Here is a 21,611-nt window from a genome sequence, read left to right as displayed (position 1 = left end):
GATCCACCTAGGTCCAGCTCCCTCGGGCCTTCTGTTGGGACACCCTTGGCCCTGGGTTCCCTGACCCTTCATGTGGTGTGCCTTCGGGGTGAATGTGGTGGGTGACCGTGACAGACACTGCCCACGGTCTCCGGTCTCTGGCTGGGGATTGTTTTTACCCCCACCAGCTTGGGTTCCGGTACCCTGATGCTGACTCCTCACCCGGTGCTCTGATTTGGGTTCTTGGGTCCCTTCTCTTCTGTGCTCTGGGTCTTTCTCTTTTCTCCTCTCTCACTCTGGGTCTTGGTCTTTCTTCTCTCCTCTCCTAACTTGTTTTCTGCAGCTGATCCTCTCTGCATCTGACTCTCTGCGTCTGACCCTGATCTTAGTTGGTGCCCACCTTATATATCCCTCTATGTGTGAGCTCAGGTGACCAGCACCCAATGAGCTCCTATCTTTACCCAGGCTGCTCCCCCTATCTGCCCCTACACTACTTGGGATGTACCACCCCCCTCCCACTCCAGCCAGGAACAGACTCGGTCGTACCTGCACATTTCTAAGTGGGAGTACCGTCGGCCTGTTCCTCGGAAATGGGATGTGTGTAGTGCATGCAGCCTACCGAGCTCAGTTCCACACTCCATCCTTACCCGGGAGTGGAATATCACACCTCTGGGTTGAGGTGCAATACCCCTGTAGCAGCCGAATCCTCAGGGTGCTACATTCCCCCCTGGTAAATCACAGCACGTCCTCGGGCTGTAAAGACAAAAACACCAAAACATACAAAATTTTTTTCATATAAACATATAAAACATATAAAAAACATTATATAAATAACATATCTTAGCAGATAAAACTTTCTCGTCGTCTTCTGTTTCAGGTTCCTCCTCCGGACACTGTGCAACGTGTGTCCGGGAAAAGTGCGACAGTCTCTTAGAAAATCTGGTTTTCTATAAAACCGGTAGGGGGCGCTTTAGGACGCGCAACTATTTACAAGGGAAATTGGCCGCTCTCAGTCCTCGGCCAGGTAGAGGGAAGGGAATGGCTGCTCACAGTCCTCAGCCTGTAGGATGAAAGGGGTTAACGGGTAAACAGTTCACTGGTCCCAACGGGGACTATTTTAGCAGCAGTTACAGTTTCAGTTTCAGTTTACTGTGCCCCGACGGGCAACTATATACAGCTCCTGCTTCGCTGTACTTAACGACGACGTCCTCCTGCTCTTTCTTTGTGGACAGTTTCAGTTTCAGACCCGTCCGGGCACGTATGCTGGGCGAACAGATCTTCTCCCAGATGCGGCACTCTTGGTTTTATGGGCGCGGTGGTGGTGGCGCCCGGGTTGCCCAGGCCTTGCGGCCAGGCCTGGGGCACCTGGAAGGTGAAGGGCACCGTTAGGACGGCGGCGCCCTGGGCTACCTGGCCTTGCGGCCAGGCCGGAGGCTCCGCGGAGGTAGGGGGCGCTGTTGGTGATGCGGCGCCCGGGGGTACTAGGCCTTGCGACCAGGCTGGTGGTATTTCCTGCTTTGTCACGCTCCGGGTCGAGACGCGTGACGTCACAGGGGTCGCGGCGGCGGCTTCCGGTTGGGGCCTAGTCTGCGTCGGTGACATGGCGTTTTCGGGCACAGCAGGGGGACTTTCGGGCTCTGCGACGGGGAGCTGGGGCAGGTAAGCGGTGTCACGGCTTGGGGTATAGGCATCCCCTTTACCTGCCTCCATGCGTTCGGCTCCCTTCTCGGCGCCGTCTCCGGCCTTGGGTCCTCCCGCGCCATCCTCAGAGGCGGTCTCCTTCCTCATCTCGGCTGGCGTGCTCCGGGTCTTGGTTTCAGCTTGCGTCTTGGTTTCAGCTTGCTGGGCCATCTCCCGGCTCCACTCCGCCAGTATCTCGCGCTGTACCCGGGCCATCCTCCGTGCGAGGCCCTCCAGGGCAGTTTGTGCACACTCCCGGTCTCGGGGGAGCTGCGCTAAGATCTCCGCTAGACCTAGCGGGGTTGTGGACTCTAGCAGGCTCCTGACCATCGGGTCGGTGCTGCTCTGCTCTGCTTCCGGCAGGCTCCTGGCCAGCGGGCCGGTGCTGCTCTGCCCTCCTTCCTCGGTCTCTAGCAGACTCCTGGCCAGCGGGCCGGTGCTGTTCTGCTTTCTCTCCATCTCCGGGTAAGCTTCTCCGCTACTCCTCGTTAGACCTCTTGCCTCCGGGTGCGCTCGCTCCAGACTCCTCCAAGCGGCACCCATCTTTTCTCTTCTCTTTCGTCTCCCCCCACTTCGAGGGCGGTCCCGGGGCAACTCGGTGACTGTCAGCTCCAGGGGGAGTTCTTTCACGCTGACAGACACCTCCAGCATCACAGTCTCTGTTGGTGGGGGCGGTTTCCACTTTTGGCGCAATTTTCTGTCCTGGCCCACGATGGGAGGTGGCCTCTTGCCCTCCTTTGGCACGCCCATAATGGCGTCCGCTGCTCTTCCAAGGCGGGAAATCCGGTTTTGGCGGGAAGCGTCGCCCAGTGGCGGGAAACTCTGCAGATGGCGGGAACAAGCTGGAAATGGCGGACAATCGGCGGGAAACGACTGATGATGGAGTCCGATGGCGCGGACCCTCCGGAACGGGCGGGAGACTTCTTTCTGAGGTAAACTTGTACTTTTCTTCAGGCACGCAGTACCCGGGTGTTGCGGGCACGTAATCCTGCCGACTACGCCAAAGTTGACGCGCCCCCTGGGACATATTCCTTTTTGAGGGGAATACCCGGCACCGGATCAGATGGGGGGGGGGTTGTAGTCTCCGAGCGGCTGTGACCCGGTCCCGTGCCCAGGGCGTCAAGCTCAGTGTGATGTGGCAGTTCTACAGATGTTACTAAAGTTCTTTTGTGTCGACTACGCCACCCGTTGTGATGCGGTCACTGTGGCCGCCGCTGCAGCAGGGTCCGCTGAGGCTGATGGTGGGTGCGCAGCTTGGTGAGATAACCCCCAACGGGAGGGGTATAGCCTCAGAGGGGACAGGCGCAGAGGATGGGGGTTGTGGTGGTGTAGTGCAGACGGCAGTGAAGACAGAGTCGGGTTGTGCAGTTAAGGGTGTTTACTTACTGCAGATGTTGTACTGGTCACTCCAGCTGCTAGTGACCACCCGAGCCGTGCTGCGTCCACCAGGTCCTGGATCCAGCCAACCCCCAAACAAGTCCGGAGCGTGGCCCTGAGCTCTCCCTCTGTCCTTTCTTCAGCCGTCCCCACCAGTGATCCACCTAGGTCCAGCTCCCTCGGGCCTTCTGTTGGGACACCCTTGGCCCTGGGTTCCCTGACCCTTCATGTGGTGTGCCTTCGGGGTGAATGTGGTGGGTGACCGTGACAGACACTGCCCACGGTCTCCGGTCTCTGGCTGGGGATTGTTTTTACCCCCACCAGCTTGGGTTCCGGTACCCTGATGCTGACTCCTCACCCGGTGCTCTGATTTGGGTTCTTGGGTCCCTTCTCTTCTGTGCTCTGGGTCTTTCTCTTTTCTCCTCTCTCACTCTGGGTCTTGGTCTTTCTTCTCTCCTCTCCTAACTTGTTTTCTGCAGCTGATCCTCTCTGCATCTGACTCTCTGCGTCTGACCCTGATCTTAGTTGGTGCCCACCTTATATATCCCTCTATGTGTGAGCTCAGGTGACCAGCACCCAATGAGCTCCTATCTTTACCCAGGCTGCTCCCCCTATCTGCCCCTACACTACTTGGGATGTACCACCCCCCTCCCACTCCAGCCAGGAACAGACTCGGTCGTACCTGCACATTTCTAAGTGGGAGTACCGTCGGCCTGTTCCTCGGAAATGGGATGTGTGTAGTGCATGCAGCCTACCGAGCTCAGTTCCACACTCCATCCTTACCCGGGAGTGGAATATCACACCTCTGGGTTGAGGTGCAATACCCCTGTAGCAGCCGAATCCTCAGGGTGCTACATCTGCGCCGTAGGGCGAAATGTAACCTCCTCGTCTTTCTCCTCCACCTCCTCAGATGAGCTACTCATCTGCGTGACTCTTTGTTCACACCAGGTAGGATCTTCAACCTCATCATCATCCAATGTGTTATCCCATTCATCGCCCTCAGAGTGACCCCTCTCCTCTTGTTGCCCTAACAGCACAGTACAGTCCGCATGAGCCTCAGATATCTGAGTCTCATCTGGATCACCTCCCTCCCCTGCAGTTAACGTCTGTTGACGAGGGTCAGGAACCTGCTCGAACCCTACTTTGTCCTGCCCCGAATCCAAGCTAAAAAAATTTGGGCATCAATGCAAATGCTTGCCTCCCCTCTGTGACTGTTTGGAGTACACTTCTGATGCCCAAGGCGTAGAATGAGTGAAGAGTTCAACAGACTCGCCCATCTGTGGTTCGCTACAGTCAGTTGGGCAGTTGGCCAGTTGTGACGCAGGGGGAAGCATGGGTAATTGGGGTGCCACCTCTGTGGACTGTACTGCATGTGATGTTGAAGTGGAGGAAGAAGAGGAGAGGGTACTGAAAGCAGAGCTTGCCATCCACTGGAGCACCTGCTCTTTCTGGGCCTTATCAACAAGGCGTATCGCTATGCGGCTGCCAAAGGAAGGGAGTGCAGTAGGCCGTCCACTTACATAAATTGTCAGTTGTCTTTGGATAGGAACTGTTGGTGTTGGTTCACTAGTGCTTTCAGTAACATTACCACACGTACATCTTGAACACCAAGCCTATTCCCCCTTCCACCACACCCTCTCTTTTTCCCACTCATGTTGGTCAGATACAGTGGCATGAGCACGCAATTAACTAAAGAAAAATAAGTTTTTTCCCTGTGCAATAGCTCAGCATACACCTGAATTTCAGCGACACTAAATGACAAAGTAAGATATGGCCTGTCGTATAACGTTACTAACAGACAAAATAAATTTGTTAGTGTGCATGAGGCCGATAAAATGTACGAGATATTCTCCAAACAATTTCAAACTGAGATGTCCCCTGCTGTATTACTTTAGGAACAGAAGAAAATTTTTTTTTTTGAATGTGGATGAAGCCAGTATGACATAGAATATTTGCTCCAAAATATTTCAAACTCAGATTGAGCCGGCTGTATCACTTTACTCAGAGCAAAAAATATTTTTGGGCTACTCTGCATAAGCTCTGCATCCAGCTGACTTTGACCGCCACTGACGTAGTAGCTGGCTTATAGCACTGTATGACTTTTGGCACAGGAAAAAATATTTTTTGGACTAGGCCTAGTAAGAGTTTTTTTTTTTACTGTGAAACCAGGACAAGTTCAACTCCACTAAAATAGGATCTGCCTTTTAGTAGATTGGATCAACTTTGCCACATAACAAAACCTTCGGTGGACTCTGCCTGCCAACCAAAAATGCCTGCCTGCCTACTGACGTAGTAGCTGGCTTATAGCACTGTATGACTTTTGGCACAGGAAAAAATATTTTTTGGACTGGGCCTAGTAAGAGAAGTTTTTTTTTTTTTTTACTGTGAAACCAGGACAAGTTCAACGCCACTAAAATAGGATCTGCCTTTTAGCAGACTGGATCAACTTTGCTACTGTAAAAACCTTTGGTGGACTCTGCCTGCCAACTGACGTAGTAGCTGGCTTATAGCACTGTATGACTTTTGGCACAGGAAAAAATATTTTTTGGACTGGGCGTAACAAGAGAAAAAATTTATTTTTTTAGGCTATGTGCCCACGATGCAGAAATGAAGCAGAAAATTTCTGCAGCATTTCTGCATCTCCCTGGCAGAAAAAACGCATGCAGATTGTGCATGCGTTTTTCCTGCCAAATACATGCGGATTTGAAGTGTTATGCGTTTCTGCATGCGGATTGACAAGCGCTTTCCAGGCAATTTTAGCATCACTTGGAAAGTGCTTGACAACTAGGTCACACTATATAAATCCATGCAAACAGCATGGATTTATATAGTGTGACCGTAAGAATGTTTAAAACTAGAAAAATAAACCTATACTTACCCTCCGATGGCCTGGCGTGTGTTGCTGCGCTCGTTCCTGGCTCCTAGCTGATCGTGGGACACTGCACTGAAGGGCCTGCGGTCACATGACTGTGACGTCACCGCAGGTCCTTCAGTCCTGCCCGCAAGCACAGGGAAGGAGACCGGGGGCCGTCGGAAGGTGAATATAATCTTTATTTTTCATTTTATTCTTTTTTTTACAGGTACAATGGTACCCAGGTCTGGATGAGAGTCTCCTCTCCTCCAGACTTGGGTACCATCCGCACATTGAAACGCATAAAATCCGTGAGTACAAAATGTACTGACACAAATTATGTGCGTTTCAATGCAAGTCAATGGCGGCGATTACGCCGCGCTTCCGCAAAATTAATGGACATGCTGCGGATTTTTGAGCGCAGCATAAACGCTGCGGAAAAATCCGCAGCATGGGCATTGATAGTGCGGTTTGTCATTGGGGACCATGGAGGGTGGATTACCATGCGTTTTTGAAGCGTTTACGCTGCGGAAATTCCGCAGCATAAACACTTGAAAAACGCATCGTGGGCACACAGCCTTACTCTGAAACCACCTGAAGTTCAACTCCACTAAAATAGTGTCTGACACTAAAAAAAAACTTTAGTGCACACAGCTTTCAATATCACAACAGAAAAAAAACAGATTTTGTGCTCTGCAATAAAAAGCTCTGCAGAATGTGCAGAGCACAATTTCAATCCCACTAAATGAAAAGGTTCTCTGCGCTTGCTTGATCACTTTAACAAGTGCAAAAAAAGATTAAAGGTATAATGAGACATTGAGCTCTATACCAGTGGTGCACAGCACTATTGTATGGCATGGGCTCTCTGTTTCTGTCAGAATCTCAGTACTTGCACAAGAACACCAAAAATGTGCAGCACCAGTTTTTGCAGAGGTACACAGGCCAGGAATTATCTACACTATCTGACTACCACACAAACACCCATCTATCTAATTAATATCTCTCATTACACAGAAGGACACTGAGCTGCATCTGTCTCCAGCAGTGACATGGATATAATGGCGCTGAGGGAACATGGCCACTTTTTATATTGAGAGGACATGTGATTTCTGCAGCCATTTGCAGAAGCCCTTATGTCTGGACAGTGTAGATGCTTCCAGCACTATGATTGGCTGGCCACACTTTCCTCAGTTAAAGTTACTGCCCACAGGAAAAAGAAAACAAAACCGTGCACTGCTAATTTGACCTGATCTAAGCTCTCCACAGCCCCCGCACTCACCTGGCTCATGTCACCGCTCATCATACACTTGCACTATGCTAACAAAACTGTTCAAAACGCCGTGGTTGCCTTGAATTGGTCAAACTTTTCCGATTTTAAGAAAATTTGCTCGTCTTTGCGATCACAAATCCGAATGTGCCATATTCGTGCTGAATTTGAAACTTTCAAACATTCGCCGAACAAATTCGCTCAACACTAATTGTGAGCTCTAATGGGGACAGTGCCGATAATGTCTGTAAAGCAATGTGGAATTAATAGTGATATATAAGTGAGGAAAATAAAAAATAAATTCTCTTTGTTGCTCAAATACATTAGCAATGTCCCCCTCTCCCACTTAGCACCTATACAGTCATAACGTATACCTTTTCTGCCCCCATACAGTAACAGCGTCCACCTTTTATTCTCTGCTACAGTTGTAGCGTCTCCCATTATGGCTCCATCTATTGTGTCCCTAATACAATATTCATTTCTTCTTCTGTAACCTCACACTTTAATAAAGTCATCCAATATGGCTGCCATACACAAATAAGGACTCCCATTGTCACCACAATAAACAAATAATGTCTCTCGTTGTGGTTCCATATATTAATAATGTCCCCCAATGTGGTCCCAATATCTACAATGTCCACAACTGTGTCCCCCATACCCTAACAATGTCTCCTATTGTGGTCATCATACCCTATTAATGTCCCTCATTGTGGTCCCATTACTCTAGTAATGCCACCAGGACCGGACTAGCCATCTTGCAATTCTGGCAAATGCCAGAAGGGCCTGTCTGGACATGGGCCGCCTTGTCCGCTACATTGTTATCAGAATCTGCATCCTCAAGACACCCATACTGTCAGCTGTGACGGAGCACAAAGTTACTGGTTCCGTGACTTACCACAGCAGGCTGCGGGAGTCCCTTCTGTCTGCGACCTGCTGTGGGCCAGCACCAAGCAGGGAACGTCGGCGGTGCAATGACGTCACTGCATCGCGCCACCAACATCCATTGTGAGAATGGAAAAAAAGAGGAGACAGACGCTGCGGAGGATGAAGTGTCTGGATTTGGTGAGCATAGGGAATGTCTTTATTTTTTGGGGACTGTGGGGGATCAACACACTATATTTGGTGCTGTGATTTGGACCATCATAGAATATAAGGGGCTGTGAGGTGGACCACCATACTATATAGTGTACTGTTCGGGGGACTATCATATTACATAGAGGGCTGTTGGGGGTACCATCTTACTATATAGGGGCTGTGAGGGGTACCATCATAATATATAAGGAGCTGTGGGGTTTACCATCATACTATATGGGGGCATGTGAGATGGACCATCATACTATATAGGGGGCTATGAGTTGAAGCATCATAATATATGCAAGGCTGTTGTGGGTTCCATCATACTATATAGGGGCTATGAGGTATACCATCATAATATATAAGGAGCTGTGAGTTGTACCATCATACTATATAGGTAATGTTGAGGGGACTATCATACTATATAGGTGGCTGTTGGAGGGACTATCATACTATATGGGGGGCTGTGATCTGGACCATCATACTATATAGGGGCTGTGGGAGGACCGTCATACCGTTTTAGGGCTATGGAGATCTTCATAGTATATGGGGGATCTATCATACTGTGTGGGGTGGCTGTGGGGGAATCATCTTACTGTGAAGGGTGGTTGTGGTGGACATCATACTGTGTGGGTTGGCTGTGGTGACCATCAAACTGTATGGGGGCTGTGGGGTCATCATACTGTATGGTAGGCTTTGGTGGACATCATACTGTGTGGGAGTCTGTAGTGCCTCTCATACTGTATATTGGGGCACTGTGGTGGATGCCATATTGTATGGGAGACTGTGGTGACAATCTTATTGTGCAGGGTGCTGTGGGACATCATACTTTGTGTAAGGTTTGTGGGGCTTTCATGCTGTGTGGGGACATAATACTCTACGGGGGTCATGAAAGGGGTATCAGTGAAAAAGACCACTTAGGGGCTTCAGTAGGGGTAAAATAACTGTCTAAGTGCTGCAATACATATCCTTCTCCATTTCTTAAAATGTTGGGAGATATGCTCTTCTTTAACTGTGACGTGATAGGACTTTTTCTATGGGGCGCCTGGTAATTCTATGTACGCTTCTGCTCAGGAGCATTAATACAATAAAGAGACACTGAAGGTCATTATTATAAGGAGGTACAATGGGGGATTGTTATTATTTTAGGGGAAGCTAGGAGTCATTATTATTAATATAAGAAAGCACAGGGGACATTTTTATTATTATAAGGAGGTACAGGGTCATTATTATAAGAGGTCAAGGGAGAGCATTATTAAAGGAGGCACAGGGGGATTCTTATTAGGTGTTACAAATTGTGTTTTTTGTAGAGGTGGTAGAATGTGAGGAGGATCCTGGAAAATCAGTAAAGTGAAGATTTCTCTATGTTACATTTTGTAGGGATGAGTTATGGATGGAAGTAGAGGTCAGGGTGGTCTGGACCGAATGCAAAGGAAAAGGGAAAATAAATGACAACCATCAGCGAGAAAGTCACTGGTGAGAACCTGCAAAATATACCACTGCAGAGCACAGGTGTAAAATTGATATTATAATTATATGGTCACTGTATGGTAGTAATATCAGTCTTAGTACAGTGTTTTTGTTTAAAGTAGTTGTCTGAGCTGGAAGTTGAAGTCTACAGTGACTCTATGTGACTGCGGACTTCTGAATCCTCACAGAGCTCTTGCGCTGTGAGGATTCTCCGGTGCTGGCCCTGGGAGTTTTATTGCAAGCCTTTAATAGTGTGGGTCTTTTCATATAGATCAAAGGGACTTTGGGGCTCTCGCACCTACAGTAGTTACGCCCCTGATAATGTGACCTCAAGTATGCGATTTGCATACATGCAGTCACGTGCTAACTAGATTTGCACAGCCTCGCTCAATACAAGTGAAATTAGCAAAGCAGAGTACAATTAGTCGGAATGGGCCTGTGTGGTTTGAAATGCCAGGGCTGAATTTCAGTCTCAGTCCATCCCTGAATGCCACCATAGTGCTTCCAATACATTAATAATGCCCCCACAGTGGTCCTCTTCAAATAGCAATTAAAAAAACAATGATAAGTATGTTAAGTGTAATATTGAGAAATGACACAAGGAAAAAGTATTGAACACGCTTACTGAAATATATGTAATACTTTGTATAAAAGTCTTTGTTGGGGATGACATCTTCAACACACCTCCTGTGTGAAGAAACTAGTTGCATGCATTGCTCAGGTGTGATTTTGGCCTATTCTTCCACACAAATGCTCTTCGCAAAAAAAGAGAGAAAGGAAGACAGAGAGCGCACCAATCTAAGTGTAGTATATAGCGGTAATATGAATATTTATAATGGTCTTTTGCACTCACCTTTATTTGGTCTTTTAATTCAGCTTACTGATCTCTAAGGATCACAAAGAAAGGGATTTTCTCCTTTCAGTTGGTTTGCTGCATACACCTGGTGGCTATTCGATAGCCCTGTTCGGGTTATCATAGGAAAGAGATTTTGACAATAATGTTCATCCAGGCCAAATGCGCTTCCAAGAAGCCAGTGAATACTGTGGGTATATATTCTCCAAACGATCTTTATCTCTCAAGTAAATACAATGCGTTTCGACAAGATTATGTCTTAAACATAACAAAAAAGTTCATATAACTGTGACACCAGTCGAACAAATACCAGCTGATTGCTCAAACCGTGTGGAAAGATTGAACCGAAAAGAATCCTTCTGGATATTTAGACTTGGGATGCTGTACCCTGATGGGCTGAATGATATTATAGAAGGTGTATAAGAAAACATGCAAAGGTTATTCTGAAATAAAAAAAGTCGTATATTTATATATAAAAAATATTTTTAATAGGGTTTCATAAGTGTAGTTTTCTAGTGTTTTAAAAGTAAGGTATTTATTGTGTTTTTTTTTCCTTTTTGGGTCATTCATTTTTATAGGTTTGGACAATATTAATTTACATATCTTTTAACAAAGTATTTAACATAACATAAGCGTTATGAACTAGTATATTTTATACTTTTAAGAATTTTTGTGGATTGATGAATTGGATTTTATAGTATTACTGATGTCTAAGGGAATGGGTGTGTCTGCTTAGTGTGGAACACATCCCCCACACAAAACTGTGCTTTTGCTTCCTTTAAGAAGCAATTGTATCTTAAAAATTTCTGAGAATATACCTGAGGAAGACATAATCTTGTCGAAACGCGTTTTATTTACTTGAGAAATAAAGATCGTTTGGAGAATATATACCCACAGTATTCACTGGCTTCTTGGGAGCGCATTTGGCCTGGATGAACATTATTGTCAAAACACAAACGCTCTTAAAATCCTGAAGGTTCCATGGGCTCCTTCAATAAATTCTAAGCATTAGTTCCTTCTATAAATTTTTTATTACATTCAAGTCAGGAGATTGGCTGGGCCATTCTAGCAGCTTTATTTTCTTTCTCTGAAACCAATTAGAGTTTCCTACACTGTGTGTTTGGGATCACTGTCTCACTGAAATTCCACCCTCTTTTCACCTTCATCATCCTGGTAGATGGCAGCAGATATTTATCATGAATGTCTTGGGTCTTGGTACATTTGTCCATTCATCCTTCCTTCAATTAGAAGAAGTTTGCTAGTGCCATATGCTGAAAAGCAGCCCCACACAATGATGTTCCCACCTCCAAACTTCACTGTTGGTATGGTGTTTTTGGGGTGATATGCAGTGCCTTTTGGCCTCCAAATATGGCATGTACTATGGCATCAAGAAAATTTAATTTTTGGTCTCATCTGACCAGACTATATTCTCCAAGTATTTTACAGGCTTGTCTAAATGTTCTTAAGCAAACTTTAAATGCGCTTTTGAACATGCATTTTGGTTAGCATTGGAGTCTTGCGTAGTGAGTGTGCATGTAGGCCATGAAGGTTGAGTGCATTACTTACAGCTTTCTTTGAAAAAATTGTACCTGCTGATTCCAGGTCTTTTTGTAGCTCTCCACTGGTGGTCCTTACCTCTTGTACAAGTCTTCTGAAAATTCTTTTCACTCCTCTGTCTGAAATCTTGCAGGGAGCAACTGATCGTGGCCGGTTTATGGTGAAATTATGTTCTTTCCACTTGCACAAAAATCTAAATGAATATGACTTTGTTAGAATCAATTTGCTCATCTTTAGTCTTCATCTCTCATCCAATTAAGTGATGTTTGGTAAAAAAAACAGTAATAATGGTTAAATTTCATATTGTGATTCACTATTAGTAGTTGTACAAGCATTTTGCATTTTGCAAATTTCTGTATTGATTGATAGGATGACATTACCTGTATATCTTAGCATGAGTACTAACTTAGAAATATTTATTCCAAACCCTGTCTAGTAGTTTTCAGCTTTCTATAATAATATTCCCTGCATAACCTACCTAAGGAAGACGCTTAAATTATATTTGGAATGGGGAAGACTGGTTACTTTCCAACAATGGGATCTACTTGCTAACCTATATGTTTCATAATAAAGTCGTGAAACTGCTAACTATATCAAAGGCAACAATGGTGATTACTTTTTGCATTCACCCCCAGGTCACTTTTTCTTTGGATACCCAATACATTTCAACTGCTGCTGAGTTGTAGCTTGCAAAGTGAGGTTATATAATTTATAAGGTCATGATTTTAGTAATTTCGTCTCTCCCTTGTTCTCTTTTTTTATAGGCTTGAGGTGTGTAAGCCCAAGGATTAAAACTAATATTTTTTTCTTTACTTAAAGATAATATGTACTTTATATATAATTCCTAGAACAATATGTAGTTTGTTTGTAGTTTGTTTTTCATGGGAACAGTAACTAGTGATTATCATCCTTTGTACTATCATCTTACTTAGAGGAGCTGTCACCAGGCCAAAAAGTGACCAGTTTTTGCCTTTATTTTATATCCGATGCCCAAACTGTGTATTTGTTTATTTTTTTTTAAACCACTATATGGTTCCAGAGATACCGGCCTTTGTATTTATTGCTAACTCTCATGGTCTTTACCAAAGTGGGTGATGCTCATAGGGTAATGCTATAGAATGGCTTAAAGACACACTCCCAAAGAATCAATTGAGCAATGCCCACTTGATATAGCCCAAAAAATGCTCACTACATAAAAAGACCCATATCTCTGAAACTATACAGTGGATTTACAGAAATAAAAAAACAAATTAGTCAGGGGAGAAGCAGAAATAAAACAAAAGCAAAAACTGGCCACTTTTGACTTGGTGAGAGGTGCTTTTGTAAATTTTCATTGCTTATATTTTTAATATCTGTAAATGAAAATCCTTCAATCTTTCCACATTTGCAAGAACTCTAACATTTTTGAGAAGAAATACTGAAAGAGCCAATTCTCTATGCCCACTACAATGAAGCTGGATAGTTTCATAGTTTAAAGGTTGAAAGAACACATAAAACAATCAAATTATACAAATAACCTAATGTGCTGATCCAGAGGAAGAAGATAAATGCTAATTGCCCCATATGCATTTCCGACTCCAATTTAGACTAAATCCCTGGTTTAACCCCTTAAGCCCCGGAGCATTTTTCGTTTTTGCATTTTCGTTTTTGCTCCCCTTGTTCCCAGAGCCATAGCGTTTTTATTTTTTGGTCAATATGGCCATGTGAGGGCTTATTTTTTGCAGGACGAGTTGTATTTTTCAACGCCATTACTAGTTTTACCATATCCTGTGCGGGAAAACGGGAAAAAAATTCCAAGTGCGGTAAAATTGCAAAAAAAGTGCAATACCACAGTTGTTTTTTATTTATTTTTTTTACCACGTTCACTGAATGCTAAAACTGACCTGCCCATCTTATTCTACAGGTCATTACAAGTTCATAGTCACCAAACATGTATAGGTTCTTTTATATTTAAGTGGTGAAAAAAAATTCCAAAATTTGGTAAAAAAAAAAATAATAAAAAAATAGCGCCATTTTCTAAGACCCGTAGCGTCTCCATTTTTCGTGATCTGGGGCTGGTTGATGGATTATTCTTTGCGTGCCGGGCTGATGTTTTTATTGATAACATTTGGGGTAGATCCGATGTTTTGATCGCCCGTTATTGCATTTTATTGCAATTTTGCGGCGACCAAAAAACGTAATTCTGGCGTTTAGAATTTTTTTCTCGTTACGCCGTTTACCGATCAGATTAATTTTTTTTTTATATTGATAGATCGAGCGATTCTGAACGCGTCGATACCAAATATGTGTATGTGGGGTTTTTTTATATATATTTTATTTTGAATGGGGCGAAAGGGGGGTGATTTAAACTTTTATATTTTTTATTTTTTTTTTATATTTTTAAAAACTTTTTTTTTTTACTTTTTGCATGCTTCTATAGTCTCCATAGGAGACTAGAAGCAGCAACTATCCGATCGCCTCTGCTACATACAGGGGACGAGCAGGTCCCCTGCATGCAGCAGAAATGGTCCTGTGCTATGAGCGCCGACCACTAGGTGGCGCTCATAGCGACAAGATCATGACAACCACAGGCGTCTGCTGCAGACCCTGGGTTGTCATGCATGCCCATCGGCGACCCGCGATCACGTGACGGGGTCGCCGGTGGGCGGGGCTTATGACGCGCTACCCGGAAGCGCGCGTTAAATGCTGCTGTCGGAGATTGACAGCAGCATTTAACATGTTAACAGCCGCGGGTGGATCGCGATTCCACCCGCGGCTGTTGCGGGCACATGTCAGCTGTAAGAATCAGCTGACATGTGCTCCGTTCAGTGAGGGCTCAGCGCAGCAGCCCTCACTGAACGGGCGGTACGCAAATATGCGTACTAATACGTCCCCGGTAAGTAAGGGGTTAATGTCCCATCAAGAAATCTAGCAACTAGTGATATTGAGCACTAAAATACTCAAATAATTGGTATTCAAATCAAGCAGATCGTATGCTCGGATGAGCTTGACTCGAGAAACGAGTATACTAAAAATCAATGGGAAACGCAAGCATTTTTCTGGAAGACCCTAACAGGAAGGCAGGAAAATTGCTGAAATGAATGAAAACAACACTCAATGGAATGTGAACAACATGGGGAAGACGTATGGATGAATCTCTGACTCCCAGGTTGCTGCTGGAAACAATATTGTCAGAGTATTACTCCACTTTTACGGACTGACAATAAAACATATAAAACCGAAGCTAAACTGTATTTTGCAGGAAAAAATGTTAGGAAACATTCTTTCCTGTATTTTTACTTGTATATAAGGCAAAATTAAAAAGAAGAAAAATCCCCGCCTCCTCCATCCCTTACCATATTTCGCTGTTGCCTATGACTACAGAAGATGATATAGTAGAGGAAAAATAAAACTACACCCACTGGTGTAGCACTGCTGGAATCCAGAGGCCAAAGGAGCACAATCAAAAACAGTAAGTGGTAGTAGAAGTTCTTGGAGTTAGCAAAGGAGTTGTAGGAAACAATCCATAGATAGGCGAGAACAGTCTGGATAAGACAGTTCAGACAGTCCAGTAACTGGAGACTGAACTAGACTAAACAGCTAGACACAATACTCAAGCAATAAGTGAGAGATCTATGTGGCTTTACATAGGCCCAAACAGTTAACAAGATAGATTACACAGGTTCAGAATCTGCCATCTTAGTAGAGGGCAATTGCAGGATACAACAGCAGCCTTCAGTGGTAAGGAGTCAAATTGCAGCACAATTATTAAGGTGAACAATAGGAGCCATTAGTTGTAAAACTGTAGAAGGTCAATAGGAATCCTGACATCACACCTGCCTTCCAACAGCTGCCTCCGGACGAAGCTTGGCTTGGTTTATGTGGGTATTTTTGGTGAAACTCTTTAAGCAGTCAAGGAGCATTGATATTTTCTTCAGGTTCCCAGGAGTTATCTTCAGGGCCATACCCTTGCCACTTTATTAAGTACTGCAACTTGTTTCGGAATATTTTGGAATCCAGGACCTTTTCAACTGTGTAATGTTCTTGCCCATCCACTTCAATAGGATCAGGAGGAAGTAGACGACGCCCTGGAAAAGAATTTGGAACAAATGGATTTAATAAGGAGACATGGAACACTGGATGCATCTTTATTGCTCTGGGCAGCTGAAGGCAAAAAGCTACTGAACTAACTTGTCAGATTATTTTAAAAGGACCTATACATTTTTAACCCAGTTTTGGTGAGGGTATATGGAGTTTCAAATTCTTGGTAGAAAGTCATACTTCATTACCCTTGGAAGCTTGGAAAAGGTTTGCGATACTTATCTGCAGCTTCCTTATATTTCTCTTGGGCAATACTTAAAGTGTCTTTTAGTATTTCCAGATTCTGTTGCAGGGATTGTCGGTAACAGCAGGGATAGGCGTTTCTCTGGGAAAATTATGAAGAATACTTGGATGGTAACCAGAATTTGCAAAGAATGGTGTTTGTTTGGTCTAATAATTTTGAGAATTGTTTGAGATATTGCTCTAAGGTTTGGTTTGTGCGTTCAGTCTGACAATTAGACTGGAGATGGAATGCAGAAGATAAGCTGACATCAATGTCCAATGCTGCACAACATTTCTTTCAGAATCTCGATGTAAATTGTGTTCCACGATCAGAGACGACTTCATTTGGAACCCCATAAAGACGTAACACATATTGAATTTCAAGGTTAGCAGTCTCTTTAGCAGAAGACAAATGAGTGCACGGGACAAAATGTGCTGCTTTGGTGAGTCGGCCGACCACTACTAGAATGCAACTCTTCCCCTTTGAAACTGGTAGTACAACAATAAAGTCCATAGATATAGAGCCATAAGGACAAGATGGAATTTTTAGAGGCTGCAATAATCCCATTGGTGATGTGTGCGGAGTGTTGTACATGGCACAGGTGCTATAAGAAGATACATATTTTTTAACATCTTGTTAGAACATCTTTTTAGCAATTGGGTCACCAAAAGAGGCGAGACAGAAATTCTTGTGTATTTTTAATTCCTTTGTGTCCTGCTAACTTGCAGTCATGGATCAGTTTTAATATCTTTAATCTCACAGTTTCTGGAACATATATATTATGATTTGGAGTCCATACTTTATCTTGAAAGGTAAGAGATATATCATCCGGTGGATGCAGAGGAATTGGGTCTGTCTCGTATGCTTCCTGTATATTGTCCAGCATATCTTTGTTTTTGATCATCCCCAGAAGTTTGACTCAGAGAGAATAGTTGTTGGTGGGGCTGCTGTAGAAGAATCTTTGGAGAACATCCTATCAGTATCAATATCAGCCGTACCTTTATGGGAGCAAGGTCTGTAAGAGATAACATAGTTGTATCGGTTAAGAAAAAGACTATCAAATTTGGCAGGAGGAAATACATTTGGCAGACCTACTAAATTCAAGGTTATGATGGTCAGTTAAAACAAGAATTTGTTGAGCTGCTCCTTCTAGATGATGTCTCCATTCATTGAAAGCGGCAATGAAAGCTAAAAGCTCTTTCTTCCCCACATCATAATTGTTTTCTGACACTGTCAAACTTCGGGAGATACAGCAATTGCTATTGCTAGATACAGCAATAGTGCCAAACAAATACAAAATATCTTTAAGAAGCATTGGGGGATCTTGTACAACGATCCATACTTGGTGAAGGCTCTAAGTAGCACTCCAATTATGGTTTATAGGAGAGCAAAAACAATAAAAGAAATCATAGCACCCTCCTACCCTAATTTAAAGAAAGAGCGATTTTGTTATTTATTTACTGGAGTGCCCTTGTGGACTCCAGTATGTGAGAAGAACTACTATGACCCTAAGGCCACGGCCTCACTATCAATATTTAGTCAGTATTCAATCAGTATTTTGTTCTCACGAGTGGGAGCCAAAACCAGATGAGGAACAATCAGAGAAAAGGTATAATAGAAACAAGTCACCAATTCTGCATTTATCACCCACTCCTGGTTTTGACTCCCACTCCTGAGAAAAAAATACTGACCGAATACTGATAGTGGGGCTGTCGCTTAAGAGAAATAATTAACAAACCTAGATATAACACCAAAACATAGAGTTAAAAATCATAGTGTATCTAATCATTTCGATTTTTTGGGGAGGGCGACATTTTTTTTAAAACAACATTTTTAAAAGTTTTTGGAAGTTTTTTTAAAGTTTTTTTGGAATTTTTAAAGGAAAAGGGAAAGAAGATAAGGGGAAAGAAGTAAAAAAAAGAAAGGAGGAGGGAGAAGGGAAATTAAAAAAAAGATTTAGAAAACCGGTAGATTTGGCTCTGTTTGTTAATTTGTTATTGAGTTGTAAAAGTATTTTTATCTTTTAAATTATTTCTGCGAGTCTCTGGTAGGATTGGCAATCACTCCAGTATATGGTTTAACTTCCACTGCATTGCTCAGTGTGCAAGGAGGAGAGGCTGACCTGGAAGAAGGGGGGGGTATAGGAATCTTTCCCTCCCTATAAAGTAAGTGAAGCTTCAATCCTTCAACTCCCCTAATCCCCTTGTGGAGGTACCATGCTCATCGGCTGGCGCTCCTTTTCTGTTTGTGTTTTCAGCTGACTTCTATAATAAAGGCATTTTCAGTATTGGGATGAATCAGTATAGGAGATGTTGTGAACTTCATCTTCAGGCAAAAAAAAGCATCTTGTGCTTGAGGAGACCAAACAAACGATATGCCTTTCTTTGTTATTTTGGTGATTGAAGCAATAATACTAGAAAAAGTCTGTAGCCATGGCAACCCCAGGATTATTGGAAAATGTGGAGATGAGATTAGTAAGAAGGATAAGACCTCATGGTGATTTGGTTCCATAACTATCTCTCAGGGTTCAGTCTCTTGATTCACTGGTCCTGAATTTAGTGGAGATCCATCAAAAGTTTCCATAATAGATGAAAGTCTGTTTTGAATTTTTACTCTATGTTCCTTTACGAACGAGATGTCCATAAAATTTCCATTTGCTCTTGAATCAACCATGGCAGATGTGGAAATCCATTGAGAATCAACTTCAAACTTGATTGAAATGAAGCATTGAGAATCCTTGTTTTCTTTTTTATTGTTGGGTGCAATAGAGGAAATTGAATGGATGACGGCATTCACTGGAGGCGCTGGTTCAGACAAGACTGATCCTTCATTGGAAAAGTTGGGATCCCCTCCCACTGCCACTGTTTTACGTAGTCGAGAGCGACGATTGATGAGAAAGTGTTCAGACTTGCCACAATACAAAACACTGATTTTCCTAAAGTCTCTGTTTTTTTCTCTCAGGACTTTTATGTTTTAATAGGCTGTTAACCTACATGGGTTCAGCTTCAGATTTATGAGGACTCTTTATCTCAAAGTCTCTGGGACAGGTGGTAGAAGCAAGTGAGTAATGGTTACTGTTGCGGGACCAATTTGAATTCCACTTTTCCAAATCTTTTCTCTGATAATCAGGTGTCTATTCAAATATAATGGTGAATAAAGTCATCAAAATTTGTTGGACCCAGGCTATTTCATCTTTGAGTATACTGGGGAGTTCATTTCTAAAAAAATATAATTTTGCAGCATTATTCCATTCGGTATCTATCACCCACAATCTGAATTCAGTGGCGTACTCTGCAACAGAGTGCTTACCCTGACTGAGAGTCATCAGTGTAGCTGAAGCTGTTGTACAACATAGTAACATAGTTTTTAAGGTTGAATGAAGACTAGGTCCATCTAGTTCAACCCATAGCCTAACATATTGATCAAGAGGAAGGCAAAAAAACCCATGTGGCAAACACTAAGCTCCACATTGGGGAAAAAAATTCCTTCCTAACTCCACATACGGCAATCAGACTAGTTCCCTGGAGCAACGCCCTATCAAGGAATCTAGTATATATAACCTGTAATATTATACTTTTCAAGAAAGGCATCCATGCCCTTCTTAAATTTTAGTAGTGAATCATTCATTACAACATCATGCGGCAGAGAGTTCCATAGTCTCACTGCTCTTACAGTAAAGAATCCCCGTCTGTGATTATGAGTAAACCTTCTTTCCTCCAGACGTAGAAGATGCCCCCTTGTCCCCGTCTCAGGCCTCAGAGTAAATAGATCAGTAGACAGGTCTTTGTACTGTCCCCTCATATATTTGTACATAGTAATAAGATCACCCCTAAGCCTTCGTTTTTCCAAACTAAATATCCCCAAGTGTAAAACCCTGTCTTGGTATTGCAGTCCTCTAATAACTTTGGTCGCTCTTCTCTGCACTCGCTCTAGTTCAGCTATATGTTTCTTAAACACCGGAGACCAGAACTGTACACAGTAATCTAAGTGTGGTCGCACTAGTGATTTGTATAGAGGTAAAATTATGTTCTCCTCATGAGCATCTATGCCTCTTTTAATGCATCTGCCTGACACTGGCCACCAAACGTGAGCTTGTCGTCCACCAATACACCCAGGTCTTTTTCAGTGACAGTTTTGCCCAGTGTTTTACAATTAAGCATATAATTATACATTTTATTTCCTCTGTCCAAGTGCATTACCTTACATTTATCCCCATTAAAGCTCATTTGCCATTTATCAGCCCAAGCATCTAGTTTACATAGACGCTCCTGTAATGTAAAATTGTCCTCCTCTGTATTGATTACCCTGCAGAGTTTAGTGTCATCTTCAAATATTGAAATACTACTCTGTATGCCCCCTACAAGGTCATTAATAAATATGATAAAAAGAAGCGGGCCCAATACTGACCCCTGTGGTACTGTTAAGGGGACGGTTGCAAACAACTTTATTATAATGGAATGCAACCGACCCCGGGGTCCGCAATGCTGCCAGGTGGACTGCTGCCAAACAATTTCCGGGTGAGAAGGAAAGCATCCAACTTAAATGATAAACCCTTCCGTGTTACTGCACACGGGAACGGGTATAGCGGTTCGCTCAATCTCCGTTAACAGCACGGGAGATGTGGGACCGGGAAAGTAGCTGTAGCCCTGTTAACTGCACAGGGACTACGTAGTGGGCGCTATTATGCATGTGTGACTCAAGCCGGCGTGTAAGTGCTCTCAGCCGGCGTGCTACCGGACTGAGGAGAATCACACCATGTGGCTCACAGGCGGTACCGGGAATACGGCATCTGCAGACTGCTCGGGGTGTATGGTGACCCCCTAGTCGGAGCCAGTCTGTACAGCCAAGCTACCTGCCTATTTCCACTAGCCTGCCTATTTCCACTACACCTGCCTATTTCAACTAAAGCACACGTGGAGCTCTATAGGCCAAGCGTCCACATAACAGCATCACTGCTCAATGATCATAGTGCGCCGCCATGTTTGTGGGCGGGCCTTTTAAAGATTAAGCCCTGCCCACTGTCGCACCATTGGTGATGTCACCCGCGACCAATCAGGCGGTGCAAGGTCACCGGATCAGCTGACTCCCAAACCACCAATCACGGTCCGCCAGGTCACGGGCATGCTCAGTACAGAGAAACCTGGACTTAGACTTTAACAGCCCTGTCTCCCTCCGCAACCTATGCTTCATGTTGCTAGGC

This window comes from Phyllobates terribilis, unplaced genomic scaffold, assembly GCF_046119375.1.
Source record: "Phyllobates terribilis strain yellow unplaced genomic scaffold, ASM4611937v1 Scaffold_13__5_contigs__length_258822181, whole genome shotgun sequence".
In the NCBI taxonomy this organism is placed as follows: domain Eukaryota; kingdom Metazoa; phylum Chordata; class Amphibia; order Anura; family Dendrobatidae; genus Phyllobates; species Phyllobates terribilis.
Note: the sequence above shows the minus strand (reverse complement) of the source record.